The 16,270-nt window shown below is 44.9% G+C and overlaps 1 long non-coding RNA gene across 2 annotated transcripts; it reads right to left on the bottom strand.

Moving 5' to 3' along the window:
- Positions 1–6,455: 6,455 nt before the first annotated feature.
- On the bottom strand, positions 6,456–14,502 carry LOC125921391 (uncharacterized). Of its 2 annotated transcripts, none has more exons than XR_007457409.1 (4): positions 14,417–14,502; positions 8,609–8,735; positions 7,316–7,847; positions 6,456–6,949 (listed from the first exon to the last, which is right to left on the bottom strand). It is a non-coding gene; the product is annotated as an uncharacterized LOC125921391 (long non-coding RNA). The 2 variants fall into 2 exon arrangements; XR_007457408.1 differs by lacking the exon at positions 14,417–14,502 and adding an exon at positions 13,419–13,680.
- Positions 14,503–16,270: the final 1,768 nt, after the last annotated feature.

Genomic DNA, 16,270 nt, shown 5'->3' with positions numbered 1-16,270 from the left:
CCACATAGTTGAGTTGCTTTTCCATAATTGCTTCTCTTTGTTCAACCTACTGTAAAAGCCTACAGGTTATATAGTTATAACCATACTCAGTGAGGTAAAGCCAAACACACTCGAAATGAGTGGAAAGAAAAAAGATCTCAGCATAAAATAAGAAACTATACAAAGAAGCTAACATAAAGTTGTGACGTGAAAGGCATAGTATTTGAAATTAAAAACATTCACCTGGGGCGCCTGGGGGGCTCAGTCAGTTGGGCATCCGACTTCAGCTCAGGTCATGATCTCGCGGTCTGTGAGTTCGAGCCCCGCGTCGGGCTCTGTGCTGACAGCTCAGAGCCTGGAGCTTGCTTCGGCTTCTGTGTCTCCCTCGCTCTCTGCCCCTCCCCCACTCATGCTCTGTCTCTCTCTCTCTCTCTCTCTCTCTCTCTCTGTGTCAAAAATAAACATTAAAAAAATTTTTTTAATTAAAAATTAAAAAAAAGAATGTCCTTCAAAAATGGACGCAAAATAAAGACATTTTCAAATGAAGAAGAGGAGAATTTGTTGCCAGAGACTTGGCCATAGGAATGCTAGAAGAAGTTCTTTAGATGAAAAGGAAATGATACAGAGGGAAGCTTGGAATTTCAGGAATGAAAGAAGAGCAACAAAAATAGTAAATATCTGGGGAAATATAAGACTATTTTTGTCTCCTTAATTATCGACAGCAAATGTTACAACATCTGGTTTATGTACAAGGTATATGGATGCAATACATACATATGACTACTATAGCATAGAAGAGAGAGGATAAAGTGAACTTTATGTTGTAAAGATTATTTTATGGAGGTTGTTAAATATTAATACTAAATTCACTGTGAGAAAATATGTATGTACACTTTAATCTTTAGTCAACTGTAACAAAAAATAATTCAAAGAGGTGTAGCTGAAGAGCAAATAGATGAATAAAAGTGTGCATTAAAATATGTCAATAATCTCTTTAAAAGGCAGGAAAACGGAAACAGAGATACAAAAAACATAAGGGACAAACAGAAAATAATAATAAAAATGTAGCTCCAAATCAAACCCTATCAATAATCACATTAACCACAAATGGTCTAAGCACATTGAATAGATAATAATTGTCAGATTGGACAAGCAAAAAGCCAACAGAAAATGAAGACCCAGCTTTTAGCTATGCACGAGTGTCCTACTGCAAATAGGATGATATGAAATCGGTTAAAAGTAAATCATGGAAAAAATATGCTATGAAAATATTAATAAAAAGAAAGCTAGAGTGACTGTATTAATATCAAACATCATAGACTTCACAACCAGAAAAATTACTAGGGATAAAGAGGGACATTATGTGATGATACAATGACAAATCTACTAAAAAAAGCAACCCTAAATACATACGTCCTTAAAATCAGAGCTTCAAAACACATGAGACAAAAACGAATGGACTGAGATAAAAAGCAGACAAATCCATACAAACCACTGAGAGGTCACCCTGAAGGACTTCAACTTGACCTCAATTACAGGTGAGCTATAGCACACGTGAAAAGATCTTAACATCGCTAGTAATTTAAGAAATGAAAATGAAAATCATGGGATACCACTATACACTTATACAAATTTCTAAAATTAAAAAAAAAAAAATAGGACTGACAATATTATCGAGTATAAGGTGCCGGTAAGGATACGGAGCACCTGAAATCCTAAGACATTGCTGGTAGGAATGAAAAGTCGTGCAGCCACTTTAGAAAGTAGTTTGGTTGGCAGTTTCTTATAAGGCAAACTTATCTTTACATTTGACCTGAAAATCTGCGCCCCACCCCCTGCAAATCTGCGGATGAATGATCATAGCAGTTTTGTTCAAACTTTACAAAACTTGGGAACAACCCGGATGCACTTCAGCTGGTGAATGGGTAAACAAATGTGGTCTAATCATATTCAGCAGTAAGAAGGAGCAAAATACTGAAGCAATCACCGGTGTCGATGAATCTTGAATGTATTATGCAAAGTGGAAGAAGCCTTTCTTCCATACAAAAGGCTACATACAATCTCATTTATGTAATATTCCAGGGTAAACCTACAGGACCAGAGAACAAATTATTAGTTGCTAGGGATTAAAGGAGGGGAGGGTTTGCGTATAGAGGAGAAGCATGGAGGAATATTTGGAGGTAATGAAGCTCTTCTGAACCTGAGTGTCTTGATGTTTATACAACTCTAGGTATTTGTCAAAACCCATAGAACGGTATGTTCCACAAAAAGTGAATTTAACTGTGTGCAAATTTAAAAAATTTCTGCTGCCCTCAACCATACCCCCAGCCTTCCTCTCCACCCATGTTTTCTTGCGAATCCTATGTAAGCAGGAAACTGGGACAGGGACAGGAAGAGTTGTTGAAGTCATGCATGAGTCACTGGCCTCATCACACAACTGCTGTGTGTTCGCATACCCGCAGGACACTTTATTAGGGCGATGTGCAGTTGAAAGTCTGTCTGCAGCCCGTTTGCTGATTTTGCTATCCTGTGTTATTTTGAGGAAGCAGAAAAGAGAGTTAGAGGTTGCAGGGTGAAGAGAGAGGGCAGCCACAGAATGTCCTGCACCTCTACTTTTGTTGCGACAAGGAGAAATGAGTTGGCCATGAGCATGGCTGAATTGTTTTTCTGCTACTCATGAGCGTGAAGGAATACTGGCCAGATAAGAATGTCCTAGTAGAAAGAGGCTATGTGTACTGGCTATATGAAAGGGACTTTGAACAAGAAGAAGAAGTAAGTAACAATCCAATGGTTTCTAGCTCCTATCAACTGGCAATACAATGGCAGGGTGACAAAAATCAATTAATCAGAGGTGCACGGATGAAGGAAAGTCAAGGAATTTATTCTATTTGTCTAGGTACCTATAAAACACCCAAGTCAAGAAGCTCTATAGGCAATTACCATCTGGATTTTGGATTTTAAGAAGGATTGGGCAAGAGCAGAGATGAAGGATGACTAAACTTTCAGCACCATACCACTATGGCAGCCTTCAGACGGGAGTGAGCCTCCCTCAGCCACACTGATCTTAATCCTTTCCGGGTTCCCCTCCTCCACCTTGGTCCCTCTTAGTGCCGGATGAGAAAACTCAGAAGGCTGGTCAAGGGACTGGGACACAAGATACTTGTATCACAACTCTCCTTTCCTCATAGCTCTATCTACGCCCACATTTTTTGTTTTTTCAACTGCTCCCTGGCATAGGGAGGACTTGTAGTCCAGGATCTAGTCCCAGATTTAGCAAGTGTTTCTTAGGGCAAAGGTCGTTACAGGATTGATTTGACCTTGGGAGTAGTTGGGAGGCAATGTCAGGTATCCAAACCCGATGTGCTTTGACTTTTAGGATCCAGGATAACACACTGATGACATTAGTTTATCCAGCAAATCCCTATTTTGAAAGCAAGAATTAAAGTGCACGGAGTGCCCACAACATGCCAGGACTAGGTTAGCTCTGGATCCACTCTGGCTTGTAGAAGTCCCACAAGGACAAAAAGAAAGGATTATGATAAGGTGGAAACTTAGAAAGGTAAAGCAACTATTAAATGTTATATATCTAGTAATATTAATTCTATTTATTTATTTATTTTAAATATAATTTATTGTCAAGTTAGCTAACATACAGTGCATACAGTGTATTCTTGGCTTCGGGAGTAGATTCCCATGATTCATCACTTACATACAACACCCAGTGCTCATCCCAACAAGTGCCCTCTTCGATGCCCATCACCCATTTTGCCCTCCTCCCTGGCCACCCCCCCAACAAGCCTCAGTTTGTTCTCTGCATTTAAGAGTCTCTTATGGTTTGTCTTCCTCTCTGTTTGAAACGAATTTTCTCCCCTTTCCTTCCCCCATGGTCTTCTGTTAAGTTAATTCTGGGATTCTTTCTTACTTTACAAAATATGCTCTTTCTGTTTCTCTACCGAGTAACACGACTGAAGCCTCAGGTCTCCTTTATTAATCTGTTTCAAACATTTACTTTCCTCTACTGACCGCCTCTGATCTGGCTCTCTCCGGCCTTTCACCTGATTTCTTGGCCGAGGGAAGCTGAGGGTGCCGAGGCTTTCCTAAAGGTCTGGGTATGAAGGGTCTCACCAAATGCCAAGACAGTTTGTGTTTGTTCGGTTGGGCAGTAGATAGAGTAAATGTTTTGCACTTACGGAATAATATGCACCTTAAACATATGTGAATGGGTTTCCCCCAGGAAGAGAAGCTGAGTAAATAACTAATTCTCACCTGCCATCTCTCATTAACTTTGGGGTAGCCACCATGCCCTCACAATTCACAATTCCATCGCTCAGTTTCTGTGCCCAAGGATTACTTTTTCTGCACATACCTGGGACTCTTTGCCCAAGGCTCTCTTTGGTGGTGGGAGCAAACTCAGCCTGCGCTGCAAGAGGCTGGAAGCACTGAAGATTTCATGCCCTCCTAGTAAGCCCCGTACCGATTATGGACCAAGGTTGGAGGATAAATATCCCAAGTGCTTCTTCGCTTGGATGAGACACTCTGAAACGTCTGTGACAAGTCTCCCAGAGGAACCCCAGGGGAATGAGCCCCATTAACTCACAGCAATATTGAGCTGATTAATGCATCTTCTGTTAGTTTCTTTTGCTTGCCTTTCTTGCTTCCCTACTCCACGACCGATGCTTTCTGGGATCACCACCTGAATAAATTACATGCATCCAATCCTTGTCTCACAGTATGCTTAGCGAGAATCCCCCTAAAGACACATTTAAAAGAATGGTGGCATTTCTCACACTCCTATGTTCTCTGCTTACAGTTGAAATCATGTATGTTAAATATGCATACAATGGGGACTACTGTCTAAGCAGAATCTCGTCTTAGTTGCAAGTCATGTTTCTCTCCTGAAAATGTCATCTTCCTTACTTTCTAGACACATAAAGCCATGTACATGGCCGCGCCCATATGGTACAAATTCCCCTCTGCTTTTGTTCTTTAATGCTTTTGGGGTTAATAACCTCCGTTGGTTCACCTGATTCCAGGGAACTCTTTCCAATTGTTTGAAATGGTTCAATGGGGGAACTGTGTGCTCTCTCCTTCCAACCATTATGCTATTGCTAAATGGACCTAACAGAGCCACAGACTTGGGCTGATTGTCACTGAGCATTCAGAACTGAAGCAGACGGGCGGTGGTGGGTATGAGTGAGAAGTGATGTGGTATCCCTCTCTAGGGAAGGAAATGACTGGATATAGTTGAGTCTACCTCTCTGTGGGTGCGGGGCTCCACCTCGTGAACCATGAGATCATGACCTGAGCCAAAATCGAGAGTTGGACCCTTTTAGCCTTGTAAGACTCATTTGGAACTTGTGAAACTCAAGAACGGGAAGAGCATAAATTTGTGTCCTCTAAAGCCACTACATTTGTGGTCATCTGTTATAGCGGCAATAGGAAATAGTGGATGCAAGGTCCCAAAACTGCCGAAGCAGCTTGACAAGTTGTACCAGACGGTTGATGAACTGTCACGTGACTCGTGTGGAGATGTTGTTTTTGCTCTTGCCCCTAGTTCCAATTTGTACATTTCTGTCACTGGCGAAGGCTTATGGTGGGTATTCACAGATACGGCCAACAACATGACAGAGGCTGGACTGGTTGGCTAAGGGAGAAGAGATGATAAGGCTCATGCCTAAAGGCGAAAGAGGTCCCACTTCTGGTCCATGCAAAACAGCGATGGACCATGTGGCAGCTCACCTGGTCATGGCCACGGAACCCCAGGTGCTGACGTGGGAAAGCAGACAACCCAGCTCTGAGGCGTTAGTTTTAGGAACCCAGCAGAAGGTGTCTGGCATGATTCAAAGTTCCTCTGCAGTCATCCTTTGCCGGCAATTTTTAGATTTCTAAATATGAATGAGTTCCATATGAAAGCTAGATTTCATTGGGTGGGCACGGAGGGTAGGAGGGTGGATGCAATTTGGCTGACTCTCTCCAACCTATTTTAGACTCTATTATTTCTCCGAACTCCTCTTCGAAGCACGAGTGGTAGCCACCGCATTGCCAGAGAGTTTGCTGTGTGCCAGGAACCTTATATATTATCTAAATCAATGCGATAATTCTGTGAGGGGAATGTCATGCAGCCCTGTTTCTAGATAACTCAGGCTCAAACAGCTTAAGCACACGTCTGGATTACACAGCTCGAACGTAGTCGAGCTGAGATTCAAACCTGGGTCTTTGGGACATGAAAGTCTGACCTTGACTGACACGCCACACTGCCTCTCCCAGCTCAGGTATCCTGAGATGGCAGGCGTGCTCTGCCTTTTCCTCTAGTTCTTTTTCTTCTGCCCCAAATCCCACCCTTCTATGAGCACTGGAGACCCCTAAGGCGGAGGGATCAGAGGGCATAGGCACACTTTGTGCTCATCCAAATGGTCCCATTTCTTCCTCCTTCATGCACAGACCATTTACACGCCGTTAAGAGAGTTCCACGCAAGTAGAACGAGGAGCTATTTTATTTCAAACCGTCCTCAGTCACAGCAGTGAATAATAACAGCTAACACGTCTACGGCCACCACCAAAACCAGCCAATAACGCGCATGAATCACGGTGTGTAAATTTTTGCACAGCTCATTCGTACATGGGCTTTTTGTTGTCACAGCAGCTCTTAAGGCAGGTAATGCCATCGCCTTTTATAGAGAAGAACACCAGGGCTCAAAGAGGTCATACAAACAGAAAGTCCCCCGATCACTTCATTCCAAATCCACCTCCCAGTCAATCAGTGAGAATCTGTTGAGCATCACAAAGCATCCTCAGCGTGTTTGAAGCCTTGGTCACCACTGCCTGGGTCGGCCTTTGATGGTGTTAGGGTGGTTTTGTACCCATTCGGTTGGCTGCTTTTAGCCAGAAATTGTCACTTTCGTGTGGTGACGGTTCACAGTCGCCTCTGCCTTCACGGGAAATCGATGTCCTTTCAGAATTCTTCTTCCACCTGAAGAACAGAGCAGCCTCTCTTTCAGCTCCGCTGCCCCCCTTTGCATTAGGGCACCAGGCTGCATCGAATGCGGGCGGCCTGTTTTATCCATTCATTCAATAAATGTTTATCAAGGATTTACGATGCCCTGGGCACTTTATTAGGTGATGAGAATGTAAAGATGAGCAAGACAAACATGGAACTAACAACGTAGTAGGAGAGAAAGGCAGCTAAATTATCAAGGGACATAAAGGGTTGGGTCTGCTCTCCAGCTGCCCAGCTGAGCACAGCTACTGGAAACGATACCTGGGATCTCATTTATGGGTATGACTGAGTGACAACATGGAGAGGTCAATGCCATTAAAAGAAGAGTGTATTACTTACAGTTTCCAGGAGGAGGGGATATGGTATGTCACGAAGGGCCACACGGGGAAGGAGCAGGGTCAGTCGGCAGGCAGAGGGAGCGAGCGTAGGTGAGAATCTTTAATACTATAGCCGTGAAAAGTCATGAGGTGGGGGCATCCTCTAAGTGGGTAGGAGCAAAATGCAATATTGGGGTTTGGCGTGAGAGGGTTCATAATATGTTATCTATGTAATCTGCAATAACACAGGGGTCATACGGGTGTAAACAGCTTCAGCCATTAGCTTGGTTCATGCTTGGAAGATGTCAAAACATCAATTACGGAAAATCAGGACTTATTATTACAGCAGGGTTGATCAGCAGGCCCCCTGAAGGTATTTGAGAAATGGGTGCCATGGTCGTACCGCCACCGAGAGTTTGGGGTTACTATACAACCACAGCTGACCAATAGAGTAACCTCGATAGTTGCAAAGAATTGACCTTCACAAGAAACGGTCCAGGAAAATTAATGCCTTGACTTCACTCTCTTCTCTCCCTTCAAGAGCCTTCCAGAGGCTAGAAGGCAAAAAAAAAAAAAAAAAAGACCATTAATGTAGTCCATATAGATTAGTCCCCTGGGGCAGAAAATAGGGCAGTGCAGGGGGAAACTACTGAGCTCAGAGACCAAAAAGATAAGCAAAAGTGAGCTGTGAAGAGAGTAAGTTCTAGGCTAACAGTGCAGCACGTGCAAAGGCCCTTGGGTGGAAGGCAGCATGCTGTCTTGGGAGAATGGGCTGGTGTGACAGGAAGACAGAGAACAACGGTGAGACGGGTCAATAACAAGAGTGGAGAGGTAGGTAAGGACCTTTCCTGGCACCTCCTTATAGGCCGTGTGAATTATTTTGCCCACTATCTTAAAAGGGTTCTCAGCCAGGATAGTGGATGACATCATTTTCTCTATGTTTTTAAAACAGCCACTCCGGTTGCTGGACTGATAATGGATGGGAGGGAGGGGAGAAAACATGAGGAGGCCAGCTAGGAGGCCCTTGAAGCGTACGTGCTGGGCTGTAGCTGCTCAGCCAGGCAGCTGCGGGCATCAGCTCCCTGTGGGATAAAGGAATCCCGAGAGCCAGGGAGGGGCCGTTGGACAAAGCCAGGACAGGGCTGCCAAGAACCATCTCACGCAGCAGGGCAGAAGCTGGTTGGCCCCCGTGGCCTGGACAAGGAAGCAGTCTTCTCCAGCTGGAAAGACTTGAGTCAAGGTGTTTCTGTGTCAAACAGTTTCACAGAAAGTCACCACGTAACCAGGAGGAATGCTGTGTCTCTGGGAAGCGCACCTGCTCCCAGGGACCCCACAGGGAGGACTTGGCTTTCCTTCCTGGGCTTGTTTGAAGGATGCTTTTCATTCGGTCTTTCTCCTGGGCTCCTGGGAGGAACGCAGAGCAGAGGGAAGTTTCCGGGAGCCTGGAGATGAAACACACAGGACACATTCCTTCACCTGCCCCCATCCCCATCCCCAGTCGCTGCTGCTGTCTCATTGCTCCCTGATGGGATGTCATGGGCCTTCTGATAATTGTCTGACCACTGACCCCAGGGAGGGAGGGCAGAAGCATAGAAACGTGCTTGCACCCGACCCCTCACTTCCCCGTTTCTCTCTCCTGGCACCTTTTGGGCACCTCACTCTCCTCGCCTTTCCTCTTTTCTCTTTCTTCCCTGCTCTGTTTGCCTCCAAAGTGATAACCCATTTCTCTCCAATTTCCTGACCGCGATACTCATTTCTGTCAGGCCCGAGAGAGGACCAAATTAATGCAATCCTTTGTCAATAAAGAAAGGACATTTGTTAAATGGAAATTGTGCTTAAAGACAACAGAGAGCATCCCTCAAGGCCAAGCGTTCGGAAGAACAAAGGAATTATTCTGAGGAATGTTTAGTGTGGGGGGATTTGTATCAGGCATCAATATGTTCTGTCTGTAGAGACTCCCTGCTTCATGGGACAGACGGAAGAAGCAGAATTTGCAGGTGAAGCGCCCGGAGTCTGGAGCCAGATGGATCTTGCCTGTGCCATGGACTAACTGTGTGGCCTTGGGAAGGTTACTCAACCTCTCTGCCTCCACTTCCTCATCCACAAAATGGGAAGATTTATAAAATCTGCTTATATCACTTTATCGTAATAAGTGAATATCATGTTCAAAATAATGGGAGGAATATAGCAAGCATTTATAAATATTTGTTGCTATTATTAGCCTAAAATGACGTCAGTAACATAAATTTGCGCACAGCAAAGAGTTAATCTCACTTTATGAATTACAAGACTCGGGAGGTTCCTTTCAGAAATAAAATGGTCCCACTACATAGGAAAATACAACTTGAGACTTCTGTTGTCTTTTTAAACATTTTTTAACGTTTATTTTATTTTTTGAGACAGAGACAGAATGCGAGCAGGGGAGAGGCAGAGAGAGAGGGAGACACAGAATCTGAAGCAGCCTCCGGGCTCTCAGCTGTCAGCACAGAGCCCGACGCGGGGCTCAAACTCAAAAACCGTGAGATCATGACCTGAGCCGAAGTCAGAAGCCCAACCAACTGAGCCACCCAGGCGCCCCTGTTATTTTTTTCAGGTCACACATTGAAAAGAAAGATTTATAGTTGGGGTAAAATAGAAGCCACAAATAAGAATGGGAATCCTACCATTGTTCCATATAATAGTCGAAAGGTTTCAAATGAAATAGAAATAATGATGGCAATAATGACAATTTACTTAAACAGAACAAGTAGCTCCCCTCCCCCCTCCCCCTGGCCACTGTCACTGAACATTTCATCTTTCTGGTCACCTCCTGAAATCGTCTCCAGAATCATAAAATGTGTATCTTCTTGGCTACTATAGCTTCGGTCGCCATCCTGCCTAGAAATATTGCCTTTCAGGAGTGATTTAGTTATTTAGAGAGTAGCTTGAAATACAGCACAGGTGATAGGAATCTTTAAGGGCACAGTATGAGTCTTGTTCATCTAGATGTTTTCTGAGCCCATCACAGAAGCTTGTTATACAATACTATTAGATGGATATTCAATATTCTGCGGCTGGTGAGTGAATGACAACTAAAATATTAAATGAATACGAATACTTGGGGGCAGTATACTTAGCAAAACACACACACACACACACACACACACACACACACACACAGAGTGATAGCTAGTGATTATTAGATGCAATTGCTATGTTAAGGACTGTACCTTCACTACAACCAGGTAGGTAATATCTCATCCCCATTGTATAGATGAGGAAACTGAGTTTATAGAAGTTAAATAAGTTCTCATTAAAGTCAGAAGAATTGAACCATGGGGTGCCTGGGTGTCTCAGTCAGTTAAGTGTCTGACTTCAGCCCAGATCATGATCTCACCATTCGTGAGTTCGAGCCCCATGTCAGGCTCTGTGCTGACGGCTCAGAGCCTGGAGCCTGCTTCGGATTCTGTGTCTCTCTCTCTCTGCCCCTCCCCTGCTCATGCTTTGTCTTTCTCTGTCTCTCAAAAATAAATAAACATTGAAAAAAAATTTTTTTTAAAGTCATAAGAATTGAGCCAAAATTTCACACCCAAATCACCTCCAACGTTTGACAATTACATTATAAAATGAGGGGTGCCTGGCTGGCTCAGTTGGCAGAGTGTGAGGCTGTTGATCTCTGGGTCATGAGTTAGAGCCCCACATTGGGTGTGGAGCTACTTAAAAAAATAATAAAATTTACAGAAATAAATAAGGGTGCCTGGGTGGCTCAGTCGGTTAAGTGTTCCACTTTGGCTCGGGTCATGACCTCACAGTTCATGAGTTCTAGCCCCGTGTCAGGCTCTGTGCTGACAGCTCAGAGCCTGGAGCCTGCTTTGGATTCTGTGCTTGCCTCTCTCTCTGCCTCTCCCCCAAGTCATTCTCTCTCTCTCTTTCTCTCAAAAATAAACATTTAAATCAATCAATCAATCAATCAAAATGGAAGGAGGGTGATTTTTATTTATTTATTTTAGTTTATTTATTTTGAGAGAGACAGAGAAAGCCAGCAGGGGACAGACAGAGAGAGAGGGAGGGAGAGGGAGAATTCCAAGCAGGCTCTGCTCTGACAGCCCTGATGCTGGGCTGGAACTCACGAACTGTGAGAACATGATCTGAGCGGAAACCAGGAGTCAGACGCTTAGCGGACTGAGACACTCAAGTGCCCCAGGGGGGTGATTTTTAAGTGAAGTGTTGCTAAAGTTACCTGAGAACACATCTAAGTGTATCTTTGGTAAAAGACGTTTAGTAACAGTATATGGGTTAGCTATTGCTGCATAACAAAGCCCTTCAAAACTCAGTGACTTTAAGAAGAGGTAATTTTTTTTTTATTATTCCTGCATTTGTGGGTCAGCCAGGGTTTTAGGTGGGGCTGGGATGGACAGTTCTACTTTGCCCTGTGGGTGTGCAGCTGCCTGGATGGTTAAGCCTCAGGCTGCCGTGGCTGGGGTCGCTATGCTGCACGTGGATCTCATCTTCCTCGGGGGCACAAGCAGCCAGACCATGCTCCCTTCTCCTGGCGACAGCACACCTGCTGAGGGGAAAGACTTACTGGGCAAGTCCCTGTCTGTGTCACATTAGGCAAGTTACCTGGCCAGACTCAAAGTCAAGAGGTGAGCAGGTTTACTGTTCCAGTGGAGGTGGGGGGTAACTGCCAAGTCTATGGCATATTGCTCACACTTTAACTGGGCGTGCAGAAGTACTATGAGTGATATAGAATAAAGGATTTATTAGAGGGATTATACCTTATGCAGTCGTGGGAGCTATTTAAAAAGTCACCGTAAGGCTGTTGCCTCTGTATCTGAGGCTGGGACTGGGGTAATCAGGGCCAGTGGTTGGGAAGGGCCAGTGGTTGGGACACAATGTGGCGAGAGCAAGAGCCACCTGGAACCCGCGTCGGTCTCTGTTTTCAAATATGCAGACATGGGTGGCCTGCAGGAGAAGCTGGTGCTCCGCTGATGTGTCTGGCCAGGTGCACACATACCCGGCTCAAGAGCTACGGAAGGTGGAGGAAAATCTCCAGCAGGAGCTGGAGGCTCTGTGGGGCAGGTGCCACGCCATGTCAACACGGCGCGTTGAGCCAACAGGTCAACAAGAACACACAGGAGTTTCAACAGTGCCAACCCACACCCCAACCTTCAATACATTAAAAAAAAAAAATAGCGGCCGCTTTCCTTCCCTTTTCTGAAACTCACAGAAATTTTCTTCTGGCAAACTTAATGCAGGACTAGACAGAGAAGAGTATGTTGGGAAATGTAGTTTCAGCTTAGCTACGATGACAAAACAAAGGTACGACATGTGGAAAAGGGCATGGTTTCAGGAAGGGATAACATATCAGGGTCCATGATGCAAATGACCACACGTAATAACATAGAGAAACTGACTCAGTGCATGTGAGGAGTAATTGTCTGCCACAACCAGTTCCTGCTTATTGAAATGGAAGCGTGCAATGGCCTTCATCAGCTTTATGAGTTGTACTTCTTTCCTCTCTGGAGAAAAGCAATCCACGTGGATTGTAGCGGGGCTGCTAGACGGAAGAGGACAAGTTGGCGGTAAAAATGTAAGACATATGCCCACAGGTAGAAGGTGATACTGCTGTTGACAATCCATGTGATGCCAGCGGACTAGGTCATGTCCTCACTGTGAGTAAAGAGGAAATGAAGGCCACCTCGTTTACGTCTCTCCTTGGCGAGAGTTACACAAAAGCAGCTGGAGAAAGCGAGGCAGCCAAACAGTAAATGACCAAGGGGCAATCAGGCATTGAAGAAAGAGCCCTGGATTAGGGGTCTGGAGAGCTGGGTCCCATTTCTGACGGGCCACAACTGGTTGGACCACTCTAAGGATGTATTATTGCAACTCAGTTTCCTCATCTGTGGGTGGAAATGTTGGACCAAATAAATGTCTGGCTGCCTTCTAGGTACTATGATCCAAGTAAGCCCTTACATGACCCCGGTGACTTCTGCTAACCTACAGGCCACCACGTTTCTCTGTCTCCTGTTTGCAACTGTGCATTTAGACTTTGGGCGAGGGACAGAGGTACCCAAATTAGATACTCAACTACTGGATTCTCTTGTTCAAAAAGCTGCTATATAACTTTGGTTAATACAATTTACCTTGTTTGCGTCTCAGTTTCTGCTTTCTCTTTTCCTGTCTCAAAGAGGTATAGATAGGTGAACTCCACTCTGCTGCTTGGAATAAATCAACTTTTCAAAACAAGGAATTGTGCTAGTTTTTTTTTCTTCTTGGCATCAGAAGGAACAAAAGGAGGGTGAGAGATGAAGGACGGTTATATGGTGTTAGGGGTGGAAAGGGGTTGAGTTGAATGTTGGGAGGGAAATGGAGGAAAATAAATCCCTGCAAAACCCAACAGCCCTGTGATTCACAAGCAAAACTTGTTTCTGAATTGGAGCAGAGAGTGGTGCCCATGTGATGGTGTGTTTCCCCAACTGGGATTATTTTTTTAATTGGAAGATTTTTTTTTTTTTTTTTTTTTTAAATTTTTTTTTTTCAACATTTTTAATTTATTTTTGGGACAGAGAGAGACAGAGCATGAATGGGGGAGGGGCAGAGAGAGAGGGAAACACAGAATCGGAAACAGGCTCCAGGCTCCGAGCCATCAGCCCAGAGCCTGACGCGGGGCTCGAACTCACGGACCGCAAGATCGTGACCTGGCTGAAGTCGGACGCTTAACCGACTGCGCCACCCAGGCGCCCCTAATTGGAAGTTTTTAAGATCAAAGGATGCCTATACATCCCAGCTCTAAATTAGGAATTGAAAGCTGTAAAATCCAGGATCTCCTAATTAACTCCTGCTCCAAAGGACCATCATGGCATATGAATAAAATGTACGGTATTAATTGTACAATATTCAATGAGCAGAAACATCTCCAAGTAGCCCTGGGAGTTATCCTACTTCCCCTGGGAGCAGAACCTCCTTTTTCCTAGTGGAAGAAGCTACATCTAAGATCAGCTGTCTTACTCTACAGGATCAGGATTTTTGATCATCTCACAGACCAAATTTCCCACAGGATGAGAGGGGCTGGCTATCTCAGAGAATTCTTATAAACAGCTGCATCCCAAATCCAGACTGCTTGGCGATAAGCACTCCTTACCTCCTTCCCCGCTACTCTGGCGACGTGAAAATGGAGAGCTGACAAGAGGGAAGGGCTGCTTCCTCTGGAGCAAAGCCCACACTGTGTCTAGAAGATGTCACAGCTGTATTTGTTAGGTCATCCAGAAAGTATACACTGAGACACAGTTATAAGGGCAAGATACTTATTGGGGATAAGGTCTGAGAGATAAGTGGAGGGGAGTCAGCGGGGAAAGCTCAGACCACACCCTGGACCAGACTCCTGTGTCAAGAGGGGTGGAAGGTGGTCAGGTTTGGTGAAGGGGGGCGGGGAAGAACCTCAGGCAGGTGCATTGTACTCAGCAGTGGAATGAAGGGCTTAACATCGTATGCAAAAAGGAAGCCCCTGTTAGGTTTTCACCAGGCTTAAATGGAATTAGCTTTGTAGTTTTTATAATCTTCTTCACAAAAGGATGCGATTTCAGTTTCATTGGCGATTCTAGCTGCTTTTAGAGTCCTATCTACTTTCAAACAGCAATCTGTCATCTTCTCCCAAACTCAACATGAGTTCACTCGTCTGGTTTGTAAGCTTGGTGAATAATCTTTACTTTATCGTATTTGTAATTTCTGAATGGTGGTGGGAGGCTGGTCCTTGAAGGCTCATCTTGCTTCAGAAGTACTATAAATCCCTATACAGTTGGCTCCAAATGAACTCTGTGATATACCACGGATTTAAATTGTGATGCCCAATGAACAAATGAGGTGACCTATAATGGGAGCTTTGGAAGCCATGTAAAGAAATTCCTTTTGATTCAGCAATGTCATTCATGCATAGGCCCCCAGAGATCTTGTATATGTGCATAAGAAGAATTGTTGTGAGCGTCCCCTGATGAGGCTCTGAGATACTTTTGGCCAGCCCAGTGGAAGGGGCCAGGACAAGCTTGCCTATAGAGGGGTTCCACGCTGGGCAAAAGTGGCCAGGCCCTACTACCTATGTAATGCCCAGTCATTGGCTGGAGGCTGCTTGAGGACAGCATGGCCTTACTGTAGATTCTGGAGGCCCTCAAAGAGGAAGCTGTCAGCCAGCTGCACTCCTCATGGCAAATCACTCTTGAATGAGGTCTGAGAGGTGGCCCTCCCTGGCTGCCTCACTGGCCCTGGCGTGCCTTTCGATGGGATAACGAAAGATGGAGTACACCATGAACTTCCTTATTGCTGACCCTGCCTTTGTGAGCTTTGCCTTTCTTCAATGAGATCTATTCCTTAATCTTCACGACGTGACCTTGTAGAATTAGTCCCGATATTTGGTGCGTAAACGGGAGGCCCATCCACGTATAATGATGTGATTAACCCAAGTAGGAAGGCCACGGGTCCTCAATTCCTTGCTCTCCAGAGGACACCGCGGTGTCTGGGTAGGAGAAGCCCCTCAAGTGCATGGTTGTGACTACAGTACCAGTGGTCCGCTGGGCCTCTTGGGCTTTCAAACCACTCCAACCGCTCACAGAAAGTGATACTCAATATGCCCTAATTGAATTAAATAACAGGTTTAGTTTTCAGCAGTCGCCAAGACGGTCATCTTCAATGAAATGACATCTCTTTAAGGTACAGTTTGTACAAAAATTTATAAGAGCGATAGAGTGGGTGGGTTTCCATCACGTTGAGAAAGGAGGCGCCACCCGTGCTAAGGGCTGTACAGATGCTGGAACCCTGCACTAGATGTTGTTGGACAACCTTATTGCCTGTCCCATCCTTCTAACTCTCCTCTGTACTTCAGGGTCTAGAAGTCTAGGAGCTGGATTTCTCAGAACCTCTTGCTTCCAGCTCCATGGATGTCATTTACATTCTGTCAATGAAAGGCACTCACACAAAGGTGGGGTAGAGGTAGACACCATTTCTC

The sequence above is a fragment of the Panthera uncia genome, chromosome C2 (assembly GCF_023721935.1).
Source record: "Panthera uncia isolate 11264 chromosome C2, Puncia_PCG_1.0, whole genome shotgun sequence".
Classification (NCBI taxonomy): Eukaryota; Metazoa; Chordata; class Mammalia; order Carnivora; family Felidae; genus Panthera; species Panthera uncia.
The sequence above is the reverse complement of the archived record's forward strand: the minus strand, read 5'-3'. Positions and strand labels throughout refer to the sequence as shown.